This window comes from Athalia rosae, chromosome 4 (assembly GCF_917208135.1).
Source record: "Athalia rosae chromosome 4, iyAthRosa1.1, whole genome shotgun sequence".
Taxonomy (NCBI): Eukaryota; Metazoa; Arthropoda; class Insecta; order Hymenoptera; family Athaliidae; genus Athalia; species Athalia rosae.
The window spans coordinates 18,300,797-18,314,547 of NC_064029.1; positions in this window are offsets into that span (position 1 = coordinate 18,300,797).

Sequence of the window (13,751 nt, forward strand, 5' to 3'; positions counted from 1 at the left end):
TCGATACGGAAAACGTAGCGGTCAAACGTCCGATCGGGTGAATAATTTTCGCCGGTAGAATTTCGAGGGCGCAACGGATGACGACGGATTTTCGGAATACCCGCCCCGTCTCCTCGGCGAGGCCGGAGGACGAACGGAAGGGAGGAACGGTGGAAACGGTGGATTGGGTTTTCTAAATTTATCAAGCGGGATCGGCGGATCTTGTGTACCTCTATTATGAGACGGTAGTAAATTGAGAGATTCATTATCATAAATTGGATCAGAACGTTGCTCTGGGACGTTCGCCGCGTCGGTACTCCGGACGCAAAATAGCGTGATGGTATCAAAGGCCAATCTCTTAACACGCTCGCTGTCACAACTCACGTTATACGGGACCCGAGGAGCCTGGCGTCACTTTATTTTATAAACCCGGTCGCAGCTCCGACATCGACTATTAATTTATTACATCTTTAAAATAACGGTAATCCTCAACGGTCCGCGGTCTCGTTCCGGGTGACCACTGACTACCATGTCGCTGGATGTGTGCTTTATAACTAGATGCAACTTTACACGTGATGGGAAAATGATTTGTTGGGCTTTCGCTACGCTGCACGTAAGTCACACCCAACGAGAGAAAGAGAAAAAAAAAAAAAAAAAAAGGGACGAAAAAAAAAAGTAACACTTTTTATCGTCCGTTCCCGGAGGCTTCTTATCTGATGACCGTTTCGAGAGATAAAGCTCGTATAATGTACAATAACGTAGACGAGCGAGTGGGAACATAGAAGCGGCTTTAACAAATTATTAATTTGTAATTAACTAACCTGCCGCCTATTTGCTCGGAGCGGTGCGTAATATATTCGAAGGAAATTATGCGGGCAATCGATGACACGTGTTTCTTGTCAGTGAAAGAACATGACTCGGCGTTAAGCATGCGGCTGGTTTCAGACCAATCCTCCGCCTCCTCCTCCTCCTCCTCCTCCTCCTCCTTCTCCTCTTGATTCTCCTGCGTGTAAACCTTTGGGGTAACGTTTTACGTAATCTTGATACACTTCACTTCAGCTACTTGTCCACAAGCGATATGAAATTCACTGGATCGAATGCGAGTGATCCGCTGCACCTGCAATCACAAAGTCAGTTGCTGTTATCCTTTTTTTCAGCCATTTTTTATTCATTTTACATTTTTTACGCAAAAATTTTTCAATCGGCTCGCGCGACGTTCTACAGATTTCATTGGAGAGAAAAAAAATATCGTGCCGATTCTGCAATTCTGCACTTCTCGCGGATTCTTTATTTTCCATATTTGTTTTTTATTTCCGACGAAGGATCGCGTTTCGCGTTTACCCTTGAGGCACGATGGGATGTGGAGGAAAAATCGGAGCGATAATATTATTCAAACATGTCCACGCATCGGTGCTCATTCACCGGTCGAGCTAGATCTACTTGTTAATTAGACGAGAACCGGTCATTACATGTATCTCGTAGCTGACGGTTGATCTTTACAAGATATAATTGTAACGTAAACCAGGGAATTCTGTGTTGTCGATTTTTTTTTCTTCTTTTTTTTCTTTTCTTTCTCTCGTTTCGATATTCATCGTCGGTCGTCGCGCAACGAGGGGATATGACACGCGCGCTTATGTTCACCGGGCGTACATGACTTCTTGTCGTTTTGAATAAATTCTCCGTCCGAATATGAAATAATTTAATCGAAGCCCGAGCCCGAGATACTCGTAGGCATAATTCTCCACCGAGCACGTCCGGAAGGACAATGTGAAAATATATGTATTCCAATTACCGCCAAGTACATTCCACCTTACGACATATAAATCGAATGATATTAACTCGACTGGGTTTTTAAAAAAATGATAAAACGATCGGTGTACCAATTATGTTTTTCCCGACGTAGTACCTACTCTCTGTTATAAGAAATTATACGTATCGAAAAATACGTAGTATCCGTACCTCCGTGCGGATAACTCGTGTATGAAAACGATAACGATATCAAGTCGAAGTGCCGATGCGAGGATCTGTGGTAGGGGGAATAAAGGGGGGGGTAAGGGGATATAACTCGATCGGGTATAACTGAGGAAAATAAGATTGCGCGGAGAGTGAAGAAATTTATGGTTAAGATTAATAAATAAGTAAGTGCGCGAGTAGTTTTTTATATACATATATACATTCCCGTTGGCATCCGTTGGTGTCGTACTTATAACCTGGATGTATCGTAAATTTGTTAAAATAACGAACACGCGGGCAAAGAAGGATATATACGTAAGCGCCTACGTTAAGTATAACGTACGTGTACACGTGTGGATACCTTACGAATGCGTAGATTGTATATATATTTGAGAGAACGAGAGAAGGGACGACGTGGGCACCTATATCAGTGCGTTTGACGCGCACGACAGCGAACCGTAATAAAGTGTAGCTGAACGAGAAAGCTCACGTGTTCGTGTTTAGCATTTATCGAAACTGCCACGGTCGTAACTTGAAAGTGCAGACCTGCCCCTTGCCCGTTCCCCCCCCCCTACTCCTCCTCCTCCTCCTCCTCCTCCTCTCTCGTCCTCGTCCTCGTCCTCGTTCTCGTCCTCGTCCTCGTCCTCTCCGCGATCTGCGTGTCGTGTAGATAGGTTTAAAAGCCGAACGTGCCGGGCTTACAAATGTTCCGCAAGAATTGGAGTTGTGCAGTCGAAAGAGAAGGAGAGAGAGAGAGAGGGAGAGGGAGGGAGGGAGAGAGAGAGAGGGAGAAAGAAAGGGGAAATAAAACGGAGAAGTGATCGAGTCCGTACCCTGTGTACCAGCTTCGCGGAGTCTGCGAAGAGATTTAAGAGGGGAAAAGGAGTCGAATTTTTATCCTTCAAAGACCTAAAGATGACTTCTCGCTTGGTTCGCGTATCGCGAGTTATCGGTCACTCCGCGCGTCGTTGCGCGTACGGGTATATGGTAGCGTGGCGTTGCAACGGTGCAGGGGGGGGGGGGGGGGGGCGACATTAGCAGAATTGCGATTGCGGCTCGGGTGATAAATTTCGTTGCATCGTACCGGTATGAGTAGCGTCGAGGTTGTGGAATGAATAACGCACGTGCTCCGGCGAGAAGGAGGGAAGATGACAAGACAAAAAGTATATATATATATATGTATACATGTATACATGTACAGCCGGTCGGAGGAGGGAGAAGACGGCAACTCGGTTCGCGGTGAAAAACGTCTCGAGGGTTTCTGCCCGGGGCCTAAACGTTTCAATGAAGACGACAAAATTTAGTGGCCGTCCAAAGTGGCGGCAGACTGGCGGAGAAGGGCTCCCTCCCTGGAAACCCCGTCGCTGCTGCAGCCTCTTCTTCATTAATCGTCTTCATTGGACCGCTTACGCCGATAGCGATTCGTTTCAATTCAAAGTAGCTCATTCGAAACTCGAGAGTTAAACTCGATAGAAATTAAAAGCAATCGGATGCCATTTACGAACTAGACACTTCAAATTTATCCCGAATACCGTCGTCAATTTTTTTTTACCCCCCCCCCCCCCCCCTCCCTTTCCTGTTCTCTCCAAATGAATTTTTATACCTGGATAATTGGGAGCGTGGAATGAGTGGAAAAAATCCTGAAACGGAAAAAACGAAAATAGAAAGGGAAGGAAAAACACACAGGGTTCCCCAGGTGTAGCAGCGAGCGGGAATGTTTAAACGGCGCTTCGTGCTCAAAAAGAGAGAAAGGGTGGGGAACGACATCACGAGGAGTCTGACAACAAAAAGGGATCAATCCGGCGGCAGAGGAAACATAAATTCACAAGGCGAGACAGATTTGGGCCGTGAGGAGGATGAGGCTGGGTAGGTGGGGGTCAGGGAGAAAGGAGAAGAGAGAAGATGAGATAGGGAAAAGAAGCGGAATAAGAGAATAAGAGATCGTCGGAGGAGGAGCGCGACTAGCGGTGTGATACAAACAAGATCCACTCGGCGACAGAAGGCGGTAAATATACCTACCAGGCTAGCTGGCTTCTTCTTCTTCTTCTGTATACTCTACGTTTTCTCGTATACATATATATCCTTGCCATTTTATTTTGCAACGCGATAGAGACAAGTGGCCACGTCGAACTGTCGTATTTCGGATTGTCGTCGGGTACCGCGTATACAACCACCCCCGACCCGATTTCTTTGTTTTTTTTGTTTTTTTTTCACCTTCTCCTCCCAGCCTCCCCCCGCCGCACGTCACTCGCCGGTCGTCTTTCTTTTCGAGTGAGCGTCTCGTCTCGCTGCGCGGAACACGCGTCCCGGAATCGGAAATCAAAAGGCAAGAACGCGAAGGGGTCAGGTAAAACGGATGAGAATGAGGTAGCGAGTGAAACTCGCGAATCGGAACTTGAAAGGCAACGACAGGGACGCACTTAGTACGTCACTAAGCTCTTGATCATTTCGCGCGCACTCGCTCAGCCACGCTGAAAACTTTACTTTCCTAATTACCGCACTTTACTCGGAATAAGACGCGCAATGCGGATATACAGATGTTAGCTACCGCCTCGCACGTTCTTTGGGGTGTATAAAATTAGCGCGCGATTTTCATTAACTTATTCGTCGCGCGATTTTTTTTGCTTCTCACAAGATGAGAAGAGATGAGAGTAACGAAAAAGTTCGGACGACCCGATGACCGCGAGCGCGGAAAGGGGGGTCGCGTTTCATCAATTTTTAAATAACCCTTCCACCAAAATTTTTCTCCCTCGCGACCCGTCCCGTTTTCATCGGGGTTGTTTTATTTACCAACTCTTTCTTACTCTTGTTTGAATACCTTATTATATTTCACCCCCGAGCGGAGGACTTCCGGTCGGGGTGGGGGATGACGAACCTCCGGGAAACCGGTGCCTCAGATTCGCTCAAAAGTCTCAAGTCAGGTAACGAAAATAGAGAAAAACGAAATTCTGCACCTCGTGTTTCGCGCTCGTATTTAACGGCACTATAGATGCGCGTGCGAGAGACTCGATGTTAAAAAAGATAAAAAGAACTCGGGTGTCCCTCCGTCCGTCAAACAGTCACCTCTCGCAGCGTAGGTCCTACGTTCGCGTAAGTTGGGCGGCTTGAATATTATCTGGCGAAAGTTTGCCGCATGCCGTAGGTTTTACAGGGGGGGGGGGGGGCGTTCACAACGTGGAGGAGAGCTTAACTCCGCTGCGTAACATATGCCAAAAGGGTTTCTTTCGTACTTCCTACGATACTTACTAGCGAGGGGAGATAAGCGCTCGTGTGAGGAATGCCTAAAGATATATAGCTACCGTATACACCGAATGCCGTGGCAGGCTGCGTCTCGTCGACTTTTAACAAACTGGTGATGGCGATTTATCGTTGCTCTTATTAGTCTTAGCCGTCATCCCGAACGTTTCTCGTTTTTTTTTTTTTGCCTATTTATTTATTTTTCTCTCGTCTAATCTACATCTGTTCATAATTTGAGAGCTGTTTTTTCAGTGTGCGATGAGTCGGTATGCCTGAGAATACGAACCGTGGGCCGATTATCTGTTTTACGTAGGAAAATTGTGACCGCGATAAATAAAATCCCAGAAATCTTTCCTACGCAAACGAGATATTCGGGGGGTGGAGGGGGGGAGGGGAGGGCGATACGGAAGTGGGGAACAAGGACCCTGGTTCTCCGCGGAAAATAGTCGGAGAATCTTTTTCTAGCTACAACGCCGGAGGCAATGAAGCCCGTCAAAAAGATGACGGACATCATCGCATAAAACTGACGAGTGACTTGTGGCGCCTTTAGAAACGACTCTGAGGAGCCCCCTACATCACTTTTATTGCTCTGCTTCTCATTTTCATATCTCATGCAGCTTTTTCCCCTCCCCCCCCCTGCTTTTCCCTCTTTTTTTTTTTATCCTCCTTTCGTTTTTATCACCCCCATGTACGCGGATCACGTATCGTCTCACCTACGGCTTCGTACGTACCACGTTGAGTTCAACGTCTTGTTTACCATTCTTCGTATCGTACGGGTAATTAGTCCTATACAACGATTCAAAACAGTATCGTATTTGCGTAGCGACGAAGATGTAGGGGTCACCCTTACGTCCGCATAAATACAATACGCTTCGGAATAAGAGAAGACGCGATATATCATTTATCGCCAAAGTTTTCTCTCTGGCTATATGTACATCGCGTCACCTCCCACGGTGTTTAATCAAATTCATCGAGGGTTGTGATATTTCATCGAAATTATTATACGAATTTTCTGTAATAAAAAAAAATCTTTCGAATTACGGAGTAACGGACTACGTACCGGTGCGGCTTGTATCGTACACTCCACACGTATTCGTCAGATATTATCCACACATCGTAGGCAACAGAAGCGTCGTCGGTAGACGTGGGCTTGTACAAGGGTGGCAGTCACGCTGCCGGCGACAGTGACTGACTGCTCTGCTCGTGACAAGAGACTGACAGGCTTATGTGCTCCGCTTGGGCGCGAGCTCTTTCTCTCCAACGTTCGTTGTGTTTAACGTAGAGTACGCGGTACCTACAACGCACCGATATACACACGCGCGTGTATACGTACGCGTTTGATGGCAACGTAAAATGTCCCGGGTATCAGAAGGTAGCAGTGTACGTGTTTGCCCGTACACGTGTATACAGGATGGGTTTATGTAGGTATATATAAATATATGTGTATATATATGTATATGCGTACCTATGTGCGGGAGGCAGGCACGCGTCTGTTTATGTAAGTGACGCGGAATGAGCGAGCGAGCGAGCGAGCTAGCGAGTGAGTGACTGACGTCCCTCTTGCATCCCTCTGCTCCCTCTTATTCCTTTGCGCCATCGGGAGTCCGCGCGTACATACGCAGCAGTCTTTGTTGGCTGTCGCTGACGTCACATAGCTGCCTGCACTTGACACTCCGCGTACGACGCGCGACGCGATGCTTCGTGAGCTTTGGATTTAGCTCGGCTGTTGTGCGAGCCCGACGATATAATATACGTTTACATCGCGCTGCTACTGACTCGCTGTTACGCTCCTGATGATAATGACGACGACGACGACGACGACGCTGTTCGCCTCTACTCTCGAGGTTTACGTTACACGCGCCTCTCTGCCGAGTAGTCGACGTCGCTACTATATCTCCCCACTCGAGGGAGAGGAGAACGAGAAGAAAAAGCCGGAATAATAAACCCGGCAACGGATCTCAAATATACAAATGTTCGTCATCGAAGGCTTCGCCGGTCCCCGGAGGAAGGGGGGGACTCGACTCCCATACGTCTTCGCTTATCGCTCTTACTAATTTCCCTCAGAATCTCTGTGAAAATTCTGAACGTCCCACGCCCTCCCCGATCCGCGACGTTCCGACGGGGGGTTTTTCCGCGTTACGCGAGACGTACGCGTATCGTGAATAACGTTGGAGTTTTGGAAAAGGAAAAAACCCGACAGACACATCGCTTTCCAGCGACGACGTCTGCCTAAAGATTTACACCTTTATTTTCGAGCTGCTCTTTTCTTCGTTCTCTCGGAGTAAGACGAGCGTGTAGCGTCTTCCTCGTGGATGTCGTACAGTCGCGTAGTCGTCGTTTGCGGAAGAATCTGGAGAAACTCCCCGGTAGAAGGTGTTGTTGAACCGCTATCTCTCCCTCGCTCGTTCTTTTCGCCGGTGTGTACCCAGCACCCGGAAGCGCGGAATCAAGCCCACCTCTCCCGTTTCGGGGGGTGAGAAAAGAAGGAGGTGGGGGCGAGGTCGGGCGAGAGGATGAGAAAATTTATAAAACCCAACGGGCGCGAGCAAGACCTTTCTTACTTCGTCTAATTCAAAACTATAAATCGGGGGCATCTGTTGTATGTATGATGGCGGCGGGGCTGGTTCGTGAACGAGACGGTGGAAGAAGACGAAGACGAAGACGAAGACGAAGACGAAGACGAAAACGAAGAAGAAGAAGAAGAAGAAGTAGAAGTAGGTGGAAGAGGGAAGTGGAAACGGAGGGGATGAGATGGGAGGGGAAGACAGGCAGCGGAGCGAAGTAACCCAACAGATGCTGCACAATAAACACAATAAACACCTCCCGTCACTTCGCTCCATAAATCGCGCGAAGCAGCGGCCTGCTAGAAGAAACATTCAACCTCTTCCATCCAGTCTTGAACCTCCCCCTCACCTCGACCCACCCCCGACGTTCGCTCTCCCGTCCGTACAACCCTCTCCCCACCCTCCCCCCCTTTTCGCCGAGGCTATCAAAGACCGGATAATATCGCCCGTGGCGGAGGGTGGCTTTCGTGGATTTCCTCGTCGCAGAAAAAACGCGGATAATTTTTAGAAACGGTTACGAGATATCGCGCGAGGTGCGGAGAATGCGGATAGTCGCCGAGCGGTGGATTTAGAGGACGCCTTCGCGTCTTCTTCTTCTTCTTCTTCGTCTTCTTCGTGGGGGAGGAGAGGGTAGGGTTGTCGGCCCGGAAGATTTACAAGACTTCAGGCCCTGAGGGTTACGACTTGTTATTATATGCTTTAATTACAGCTTGCGGTAATGAACTATGTTTAACCGTAACGTGGTAGGCTTGGCAATAAATTAACGACACGGAAAATACTAAATCATAACTTTACTGATGCGGCCTAGTAGATAATCGGGATGAAACAACTGTATGTAGCGAACCGAATATAACTAAAACCGAATTTCGATGAACACCTAATACACGTGTATACCTACGTACGCTCGCGCACGATAGCGATGCCCTTTTCAAAAACAATACCCGGACATCGTGCGGAATTAATCTTACCCCCTCGACAACGTGCAAAATTTTCATATTTCCGATACAACGAATTTCACCTACCGCGAATCACGCACTCGCGGCTCGGATTAATATCCACGGTAGTTTCGGTCCACCGCGGTTACGCGAGTATACGCGTTTTAAAATAACTTCGAAAAGTAGCAGGGTACCTATATACACACGTATAGGTGTGAGTGGGGGAAAAATATGTCTAACTACGATACAATATCCACACGTGTACGCGAACGTCTACGCGAATAGCGTCGAAAGAGAATTTCAATTGCCTTAATCCCGATCGTGAGGACGCAGGCGCTACGACTAACCCCCTGCATAGTTTATGAATCCCCTGTACGCCACGTGTTTCACCTATACGTACGACAGGTACTAATAATCAAGCAACTTCCCGTTCAAGTGTGTTCGTAATCGAGCAATGGCTCTCCGCACTCACCGCGTTACAAGGTATCTTATCCGAAACTCAAGCGGCGTACGCAGAGTCGGTGCACCGATGATCCCACACGTTCGTACTGAGGTGAATATATATATTCCTATATAACGTATCCACACCGCGCGAAGCACCCACGCGTGAAGAGCGGCGGCTCTATACACAACGCTTCGTGTATTACAACGAGGATTTAAAAGCGCGAGTCGATACGCGCGCACACGCCTGTACTACTCCTCCGTATATTTATATAGATTTTACACTACGTGTCTTCATATAAAACATTTACATAAATACACGTAGAGGTACGCGCGTATATCGGGTGTTCGTTTTATAAACGTTGAACCGGTGGGTTGTGTGGGTTACACAGTGCCGTTGACTGTGCGCGGATCGTACGGGGCCCCCCCCCCCCCCCCCCCCCCCGAGTAATGGAGACATTCACACCGTTGAACGGACGAGAGGAGCGAGTTGTGCTCCTCGCCGGTTGCCCGGAGCACGCGGGCACCTCTCGCAGCTTCTTCTTGACTAATGACCGTACCAAGGATCGCCCGCACCCACCTGAAGCGAGGAAAACGAACGAACGGCTACCAACGCGACGACGACGACGACCACCCTCTTTATCGGGTGGCTACTACTTACGGGGCTCGACGACGCTTTTCGGCGCTTCGTCGCTAATTGAAAATCCGCCCCTTCCGTCCCCCCTGCGGAGTGGAAGGGGTGAGAATTAAAAATGCACGCGTCGAGGACGGGTGATCCTGAAAAAAAGTTCATCCCCCTCCGCGGTTGATTAAAAACGATAAGGTCAAGGCTGACTTTTTCCAGATCCTCCTCGATCCCTCCTCGGGGCTCTCGTTGAAACTTGAGAGAGGCGTACGGCGTATAAGCGCCGGTGGGATTCGCGGTGTTACAGAGGAGAGCGCGAATCTTTGAAAATATGGCCGCCCCCGCTAGGGGGTTCGGGTGGTGCGGACCCGGTACGATTATTTGGTATTATTTACGTTATTATTTAGGTCCGCGAGGCTGGAGGGATGGCGGCCGTATTGATCTTATCCCAGACATGAGAAATGCTCACCAGTTTAATAAACTCCCGGGACTTATGAAGCCCGTCACGGTGATTCACGGCCGCCTCATTGAGTCGTATTTATACAACCACGGTTGATAGATTTATGGGGGACAGCGCAGCGTGGTCCCTCCGCCTCCTCCTCCGACTCCTCTCGCCCTCGATGCGCGCTCACGGCTCACGCTTCTTCCTTCCCTCTACACTACTCGCTACTCTCCGCTCCTCTACCGTCTTCCCTCCTTCCTTCCTCTGGCCGCCCCCTGAACCTCCCCCTCCCCCCCCCCGTACGCCCTTTGCCGCATCTTCACCTTCTTATTGTACGTATTGCTCATGCGGCATCGCTCTCCTTCCACCCCCCTCACCTTCTCGCGAGTGAGATACGTTCCTCCTCCCTGCAGCAGGCTCCGTCAAGACCCCCCCCGTACGTTTCTTTTCTTTTAGACGTGTCCTCCGGCGAGCCTCAGGAGAAGGACGGGAAAGAAAATGTACGTCGGATCCAATCCCGGCTACGGCCATGGCCATGGCCATCGTCTCGATTCTCGGTTTCTTGGTCCTGGGGCGAGGAGGAGGTCCATCGGTCGGTCACACAACCTGTGCGAGGTATATGTAGTATAAAAGTGACGCTGCCGTTGCGGGGCGAGCCATCGTTCGTTCGTTCGTTCGTTCGTTCGTTCGTTCGTTCGGCCACGCAAGCAGCCTTATAAAGTAGCCGGGGTACGATTTAATCCGGAATTTATTTCCTCCATTAGTAAGGGCTTGTCTCGCTCCCAAGTGAGTGAGAGGATGACGGCGTGTTCGTCCCCGTGGGAGCGTCGGAATGCACACCGACCGCGAGCGTCACAGACGCCAGAAAAATCCAACTCTCTTCTCTTCGCCACCGTAACGTCACTGAACTTGGTCGAAGCTCCGGCCCGAAGCTGTTGCTCCTGCTTAGCTCCGCCGCTGCCGCGAGCTCAGCCAACGATACTTTATGCCTACTATATCGCCGTCTTTATTATATCCGAGCGGAACGTACGTCGTGTAGCCCACGGTAAAAGACCGAGACTCCGACCACGTATCCTTTGACAAGTGTCCTTGCTCATCCGCGCCTCCGACGAATCTACCGAGACTCGAGGAGATCCGAGGAAATCTTGTTACGCGTCCTGTTACTGCGAGAAAAAATAAAGCGAACCTTCGATCCACTGAGATTATTCTCGTCGATTGTCTTCTTTTTTTTCTTCTCGCCCCCCTTCGTCCTCGTCTTTGTCTCCGTCTTCGGTCTTCATCTCCATCTCCGTGCGGTGCCGGGGTGACGAGGTCGGAGTCTGTTCCGACGACAGCTTTTGATGCTGCTCGTCGATCAAGAAAAGCGGAGGCACGCTGCCCGGGTACCCGTTGCAACGCCGGGACCTTCGGCGTCGGGACGCCCGCTAGAATGAGGGATGCGAGAGCATTACGCCCTGCAGCCAGTATAGATGTAGAGGCGCTCCGAAGATACGCATCGCCGACAAATTGCACCTCCTCCTCCTCCTCCCCTCCTCCGTCCCTTTCTCTCACCTACCCCTTTATTATTTACCCTCACGAACACCGTGCGGAGCCGCCCCCTGATTTTTACGGTTCAGAATTCACGTCGTCTGTCGTTTATCGGTCTTGCCAATTTTTAGAAAATGGTAGGCAAATTTTTTTTCTCTTCCAGGGACATTCGGACGTTTACGTAGCTCGTGGACTCCGACTTTACTCGTCGTAGGAAGTCCAGATTATATCAGACGATCTTATATAAGGTACGATGTGCCCACATACGATGCGAGGTCGTAAAAAGCACCGACAGAAGCTGCCAGAGACGCGTAGATAGTCGGAGTTAATAAAACTATAACCAGTAGGTAGACCGTAGCGGTATTTACCTGACCTAGTCGTTATCCTACTGACCCATCGTAGGGCGACTGAGCCAACAAGTCGGCGCCATCGAGACTCCGCTAGTTAGACCCCAGGCATCGTGAATCACGTAAAATACGGCGTACGACTCACTTGGTAGGAAAAGAGAATTTCAACAATCCAAAAACAGCTAGACCAATAAACGGTGAATGGAGAACGAAAATCTGAGTCATTTTTATGTTTCCTATTTTCGTGGTCATTGCGTCAGATGAGAATCGCGAGTCCCGCGAATCGCTCAGTGGAAGCATGAACGTCGTCCTCGGACGAATGTGATCATATTTTTTTTGTCGATCGAACTATAATCGGCTGGTGTAATAACCTGCCAAAAATTGCTTTTTCCGACATTTTATTTTCAGCCAATTTCGCTTTTAATCAGCGTTCCTATTTGCTCCTAAATTTTCATTTTGAAATCAGAACACAGGTCGCGGTTGATGTCGAACGAACGAACGAACGAACGAACGAATCGGGGGACGATTATAAAATCATTGGAAACGTACCACGCGGACGCAAAATTAATACTGAATAATCGATGACGTTGGATTATTTGTAGAACGCTACACATATATATTCCAACGCGATATAACATATTCTTTTTTTCTTTTTTTTTTTTTCATTATTTCTCGTTTTATTCCACTTTTTATTTTTACATCATTGAAATCGTTCAGATTCATTCCGAATGCATCACTCGGCGCTAATTAGTAATTTATTATTGAAATTGGTCTCGCCCGTTGCCTGCAGTCATGAATTATTATTTTCACGTGGATGCTTATATACGTATACATCCACACGGCCGTAAACGTACACACAAGGATAACTATCTAACTACCGCCGCCCCATCGCGCCGTACCGATAGTTAAATAAAATAACGTTGTTCGTTTTTAAATTAAAGTAGCAAAATGTTGGATATACATTATAGCGGGGTAATATTTCAGGCAATTAATCAGATTGACGATCACGCATACATGTATACGATGATAATTATATGCGTCATCTTATCCTTACGGGTTCAGGTGTACGTGTATACCTGATACATTGATTGCAGGTGACGCGTTTGGTTTATCCGTGGGCGAAGAGATGGCGCCTGGCGCAGAGGATTATAGTGACCAGGTGAAAAGGTGACCGATAGAAAATTAGCCAATGATTTATAAGTCGAATATATTGGTCGAAAAAAATTATTCACAAATTCACGACCATCGTTCTATAAATTATTCACAAGCGGCGAAGCAATGTCCCGTACAAGAGCGATAAACATTACTTTATTTCGCTTCGGTAATTTTTTTAAAGAAACCTTCTCTCCTTTTTTTTTTTTTTTTTCAAAAAATCTCACGCACCTGCGGATACAACCGACTGCGATGGCTCTCCAGATTTCTAACGAAATTTTGAACGTCCTTCTCCGCGAGAAGCGGACTCGTATATCTGGTGTATATATTTTTTTTTGGATTAGAAAATAAGAATTCCACATTCAAACTGGCAAGTTAGAAATCCCCAACACCGAAAACGAGGATAACTTTTCGTTTTTTCTAACGTTAAAAAATGTCGAAAACTTTTGAAAGCTGTTACGGTTGCCTGCGCGATACCGTACGGAGTGCGGGGGGGTAGTTTGGAGGATATAGGTGTACACCACTGCTGTACATTTTTTCTCCATTCAT